Genomic DNA, 7350 nt, shown 5'->3' on the forward strand with positions numbered 1-7350 from the left:
CTTCCATCAGCAAGGGCATTGAAGATGAAACGTAGCTGGGTCTTTCAGCATGACAATGATCCCAAACACACCACCCGGGCAACGAAGGAGTGGCTTCGTAGAAGCATTTCAAGGTCCTGGAGTGGCCTAGCCAGTCTCCAGATCTCAACCCCATAGAAAATCTTTGGAGGGAGTTGAAAGTCCGTGTTGCCCAGCGACAGCCCCAAAACATCACTGCTCTAGAGGAGATCTGCATGGAGGAATGGGCCAAAATACCAGCAACAGTGTGTGAAAACCTTGTGAAGACTTACAGAAAACGTTTGACCTGTGTCAAAGGGTATATAACAAAGTATTGAGAAACTTTTGTTATTGACCAAATACTTATTTTCCACCATAATTTGCAAATAAATTCATTAAAAATCCTACAATGTGATTTTCTGGATTTTCTTTTCTCATTTTGTCTGTCATAGTTGACGTGTACCTATGATGAAAAATACAGGCCTCTCTCATCTTTTTAAGTGGGAGAACTTGCACAATTGGTGGCTGACTAAATACTTTTTTTCCCCACTGTATATATATATATATTTTTTTTTTATATATATACACTACCGGTCAAAGGTTTTACTACACTACTCATTTATTTTTACTATTTTCTACATTGTAGAATAATAGTGAAGACATCAAAACTATGACATAACACATATGGAATCATATAGTAACCAAAAAAGTGTTTAACAAATCTAAATATATGTTATATTTGAGATTCTTCAAATAGCCACCCTTTGCCTTGATGACAGCTTTGCACACTCTTGGCATTCTCTCAACCAGCTCCATGAGGTAGTCCTGGAATGCATTTCAATTAACAGGTGTTGAATTTATTTCCTTCTTAATGTGTTTGAGTCAATCAGTTGTGTTATGACAAGGTAGAGGGGTATACAGAAGATAGCCCTATTTGGTAAAAGACAGTCCATCATTACTTTAAGACTTGTAGGTCAGTCAATACGGAACATTTCAAGAACTTTGAACGTTTCTTCAAGTGCAATCGCAAAAACCATCAAGCGCTATGATGAAACTGGCTATCATGAGGACCGCCACAGGAATGGAAGACCCATAGTTACCTGTGCTGCAGAGGATAAGTTCATTAGAGTTACCAGCCTCAGAAATTGCAGCCCAAATAAATGCTTCACAGAGTTCAAGTAACAGACACATCTCAACATCAACTGTTCAGAGTGGACTGTGTGAATCAGGCCTTCATGGTCGAATTGCTGCAAAGAAACCACTACTAAAGGCCACCAATAAGAATAAGACACTTTCTTGGGCCAAGAAACACAAGCAATGGACATTAGACCAGTGGAAATGTGTCGTTTGGTCTGGGGTCCAAACTGGAGATTTTTGGTTCCAACCGCCGTGTCTTTGTGAGACATGGTGTGGGTGAATGGATGATCTCCGCATATGTATTTCTCACCGTAAAGAATGGAGGAGGAGGTGTTATGGTGTGGGTGTGCTTTGCTGGTGACACCGTCTGATTTATTTAGAATTCAAGGCACAGTTAACCAGCATGGCTACCACATCATTCTGCAGCGATACGCCATCCCATCTGGTTTGGGCTTAGTGGGACTATCATTTGTTTTTCAACAGGACAATGACCCAACACACCTCCAGGCTGTGTAAGGGCTATTTTAACAAGAAGGAGGGTGATGGAATGCTACATCAGATGACGTGGCCTCCACAATCCCCTGACCTCAACCAAATTGAGATGGTTTGAGATGAGTCGGACTGCAGAGTGAAGGAAAAGCAGCCAACAAGTGCTCAGCATATGTGGGAACTCCTTCAAGATTGTTGGAAAAGCATTCCTCATGAAGCTGGTTGAGAGAATGCCAAGAGTGTGCAAAGCTGTCAAAGGCAAAGGGTGGCTATTTGAAGAATCTCAAATATAAAATATATTTTGATTTGTTTAACACTTTTTTGGTTCCTACATGATTCCATATGTGTTATTTCATAGTTCTGATGTCTTCACTATTATTCTACAATGTAGAAAATAGTAAAGAAATAAAGAAAAACCCTTTCAGGTAGGTGTTCTAAAACTTTTGACCGGTAGTGTTTTCATTTGCAAAACATTTTGCTTTGTCATTATGGGGTATTGTGTGCAGATTGATGAGGGAGAAAAACAATTTAATCCATTTTAGAATAAGGCTGTTATGTAACAAAATGTGGAAAAAAATCAAGGGGTCTGAATATTTTCCCAATGCACTGTACAGTGGGGGAAAAAAGTATTTAGTCAGCCACCAATTGTGCAAGTTCTCCCACTTAAAAAGATGAGAGAGGCCTGTAATTTTCATCATAGGTACACGTCAACTATGACAGACAAATTGAGAGAAAAAAATCCAGAGAATCACATTCTAGGATTTTTAATGAATTTATTTGCAAATTATGGTGGAAAATAAGTGTTTGGTCACCTACAAACAAGCAAGATTTCTGGCTCTCACAGACCTGTAACTTCTTCTTTAAGAGGCTCCTCTGTCCTCCACTCGTTACCTGTATTAATGGCACCTGTTTGAACTTGTTATCAGTATAAAAGACACCTGTCCACAACCTCAAACAGTCACACTCCAAACTCCACTATGGCCAAGACCAAAGAGCTGTCAAAGGACACCAGAAACAAAATTGTATACCTGCACCAGGCTGGGAAGACTGAATCTGCAATAGGTAAGCAGCTTGGTTTGAAGAAATCAACTGTGGGAGCAATTATTAGGAAATGGAAGACATACAAGACCACTGATAATCTCCCTCGATCTGGGGCTCCACGCAAGATCTCACCCCGTGGGGTCAAAATGATCTCAAGAACGGTGAGCAAAAATCCCAGAACCACACGGGGGGACCTAGTGAAGGACCTGCAGAGAGCTGGGACCAAAGTAACAAAGCCTACCATCAGTAACACACTACGCCGCCAGGGACTCAAATCCTGCAGTGCAAGACGTGTCCCCCTGCTTAAGACAGTACATGTCCAGGCCCGTCTGAAGTTTGCTAGAGTGCATTTGGATGATCCAGAAGAGGATTGGGAGAATGTCATATGGTCAGATGAAACCAAAATAGAACTTTTTAGTAAAAACTCAACTCGTCGTGTTTGGAGGACAAAGAATGCTGAGTTGCATCCAAAGAACACCATACCTACTGTGAAGCATGGGGGTGGAAACATCATGCTTTGGGGCTGTTTTTCTGCAAAGGGACCAGGACGACTGATCCGTGTAAAGGAAAGAATGAATGGGGCCATGTATCGTGAGATTTTGAGTGAAAACCTCCTTCCATCAGCAAGGGCATTGAAGATGAAATGTGGCTGGGTCTTTCAGCATGACAATCATCCCAAACACACCGCCCGGGCAACGAAGGAGTGGCTTCGTAAGAAGCATTTCAAGGTCCTGGAGTGGCCTAGCCAGTCTCCAGATCTCAACCCCATAGAAAATCTTTGGAGGGAGTTGAAAGTCTGTGTTGCCCAGCGACAGCCCCAAAACATCACTGCTCTAGAGGAGATCTGCATGGAGGAATGGGCCAAAATACCAGCAACAGTGTGTGAAAACCTTGTGAAGACTTACAGAAAACGTTTGACATGTGTCATTGCCAACAAAGGGTATATAACAAAGTATTGAGAAACTTTTGTTATTGACCAAATACTTATTTTCCACCATAATTTGCAAATAAATTCATTAAAAATCCTACAATGTGATTTTCTGATTTTTTTTCCTCATTTTGTCTGTCATAGTTGACGTGTACCTATGATGAAAATTACAGGCCTCTCTCATCTTTTTAAGTGGGAGAACTTGCACAATTGGTGGCTGACTAAATACTTTTTTCCCCCACTGTATATGTAATTTCCACCACACCTTGTCATTTCCACCACACCCATATTTTTTAGGTAAATGAGAATACTATTTATAATTTACATTGATTGATTTGTTTTAGATAGGGAAATCATATGGTTGTTATAATAATCTCACAAAAAGGTTGTGTGGAAGTATTATATTTTTCATGATAAATAAATGTTTTCAGCTGTCACAAAGGCAAGTTTGTACATTCATGGGTGGTGTTGAATTATTAATATTAGGAAAACCTTAAAAATATCTTAAAATAATATTCAATACAAGTTAATGTACAAATGTATAAGAAATGTGTTATAAATAAATTGTATGATATTTCATTTTAAACTAAAATGGATGTATAATGGCTATCTGGGAAAATGACAAAAATATATATATTCCTGAACAGTATGATCGCAGCCATTATCAGGTATCCAGGGTTTATATACATTGGGAGTACAGGAGGGGACTAAGCACGCACCCCTTAGGGGCCCCCGTGTTGAGGATCAGCGTGGCAGATGTGTTGTTACCTACCCTTACCACCTGGAGGCTGCCCGTCAGGAAGTCCAGGATCCAGGTGCAGAGGGAGGTGATTAATCCCAGGGTCCTTAGCTTAGTGATGAGCTTTGAGGGCACTATGGTGTTGAACGCTGAGCTGTAGTCAATGAATAGCATTCTCACGTAGGTGTTCCTCTTGTCCAGGTGGGAAAGGGCAGTGTGGAGTGCAATAGAGATTGCATCATCTGTGGATCTGTTGGGGCGGTATGCAAATTGGAGTGGGTCTAGGATTTCTGGGATAATGGTGTTGATGTGAGCCATGACCAGCCTTTCAAAGCACTTCATGGCTACAGACGTGAGTGCTACGGGTCGGTAGTCATTTAGGCAGGTTATTTTAGTGTTCTTGGGCACAGAGACTATGGTGGTCTGCTTGAAACATGTTGGTATTAGACTCAGTCAGGGACATGTTGAAAATGTCAGTGAAGACACTTGCCAGTTGGTCAGCGCATGCTCGGAGTACATTTCCTGGTAATCCGTCTGCCCTGCGGCCTTGTGAATGTTGACCTGCTTAAAAGTCTTACTCACATCGGCTACTGAGAGCGTGATCACATAGTCATCCAGAACAGCTGATGCTCTCATGCATGCTTCAGTGTTGCTTGCCTCGAAGCAAGCAAAAAAGTGATTTAGCTCGTCTGGTAGGCTCTTGTTCAGATTAAATCTTAGTCCTTTATTGACTCTTTGCCTGTTTGATGTTTCGTTGGAGGGCAAAGCAGGATTTCTTATACGCGTCCGGGTTAGAGTCCCGCTCCGTGAAAAAGGCACAAATTGCTAACGTTATGCACAATCGCTAGCATGCTACCACCTGTTGGGAACGTCCGATTACACCATGGTGAGATACGGTGCAACGTTAGCTAGTTAACGTTAAGCTAATGTAGCCAACTAGCAAACCAAGTTGCCTAACTAGCTAGCCCGCCAGGTTATATTTAGCCAGCTATAGCCCTGCCCTGGTGGGCTAACGTAAGCTAGCATGTCACCACGTGAAAAAGTATGACTACACAAACCGTGAGATAACGTTAACTTGCTGGCTAGCTCACAAAGAATGTGCGTTGTACACATAACTAAAGTCAATGGTTATCTAGCTAATTTTCAAAAGCATCTACTAACCAAAATAGCTTGTTAGCAGCTAGCAAACAGGGCTTACCTTATCACACAGCTCCAGCGATGCCTCTCACTTACAGAGGTCGGACAACAATAAAATATGCTTATCGGAGTAGTGGTTACAATCCAGTACATGCACAGAACCATACTTGGTTCTGATCGACGAAGAGACCTAAGGTTAGCTAGTTCACTACAAATGTTTTAATGTATTTAAAAATGCTAAGGTAGCTAGCTTGGTAATTCCGAAAAATGCTAAACAAGAATACACACGAGAAACACTATCAATTATTTACATGAGAAACTAAAAAGGCTATAATATCTACTTGCTAGGTTACTTGTTACTTGTTGATGTGTTTGCATTGAGAAATGTGCCTTGAGGGATGACGTCAAAGCTTGCGACAAGATGTGTAGTTCTGTATGATAGCCACATTAGCGGCTAATTAGCATTTCGTTTTGGGGGCTTAATTACAGGTGAATATATTGATAAAAGTTACATTGTCCAAAAGAGATTTGCGCTGTTATCAACACGTAAGCCTACACGAAACACAGACGATTTAAACTATATATACAAAAGTATGTGGATTCAGCTATTTCAGCCACACCCGTTGCTGACAGGTGTATAAAATCAAGCACACTGCCATGCAATCTCCATAGCCAAACATTGGCAGGAGAATGCCCTTACTGAAGAGCTCAGTGACTTTCAACATGGCACTGTCATAGGATGGCACCTTTCCAACAAGTCAGTTCGTCTAATTTTTTGCGTAATGCCAAGCGTCAGCTGGAGTGGTGTAAAGCTTGCTGCCATTGGACTCTGGAGCAGTGGAAACGCTTCTCTGGAGTGATGAATCACGCTAACCCATCTGGCAGTCCAACGGACGAATCTGGGTTTGGCGGATGCAAGGAGAACACTACCTGACCCAAATCATAGTGCCAGCTGTAAAGTTTGGTGGAGGAGGAATAATGGTCTGGGGCTGTTTTTCATGGTCGGGCAAGGCACCTTAGTTCCAGTGAAGGGAAATCTTAATACTACAGCATACAATGACATTCTAGACAATTCTGTGCACAAAGCAAGGTCCATACAGAAATGGTTTGTCGAGATCGGTGTGGAAGAACTTGACTGGCCTGCGCAGAGCCCTAACCTCAACCCCATCAAATACCTTTGGGATGAATTGGAACGCCGACTAATCGCCCAACATCAGTGCCCAACCTCACTAATGCTCTTGTGGCTGAATGGAAGCAAGTCCCCGCAGCAATGTTCCAACAGCTAGTGGAAAGCCTTCCCAGAAGAGTGGAGGCTGTTATAGCAGCAAAGTGTGGACCAACTCCATATTAATGCCCATGATTTTGGAATGAGATGTTCAACGAGCAGGTGTCCACATACTTTTGTTAATGTAGTGTATGAAGTAGTTCTAAAATCCCCAACGCAAAAATGAATGGTGAAAAAACGATTGGAACCATTTCCGGGTTTTACCGCAAGGTTTTATGGGTATTATGACTCATACTGTGGTACTCAATTCATGCACTGCGTTCATGCATCGTGCATATCCAGACCTCGTTACGACTAGCCCTACATGTGTAGCTACTGCAGTTGTTTGACACCATCAATAATTGTACTTCCTGGTGACAGGTATGCTACTTCCATCTGCTGGACATTATTGCAACATCACTGACATGAACCAATGACTGATTTTATGACTGATAAACCACAACATGTGGTTTTGGTGCACCTAAGTGGTGCACCAACATGTGGTTTAATAATCCACATAAGAAATTTTGAGAACTTCACAGATGGAGGGAATGAAGTATACATAGTATGTTTAAAAATGTAAAGCAGGCCTACACACACACACACACACACACAAAC

The sequence above is a fragment of the Coregonus lavaretus genome (genome assembly GCF_964263955.1).
Source record: "Coregonus lavaretus genome assembly, chromosome: 16".
In the NCBI taxonomy this organism is placed as follows: domain Eukaryota; kingdom Metazoa; phylum Chordata; class Actinopteri; order Salmoniformes; family Salmonidae; genus Coregonus; species Coregonus lavaretus.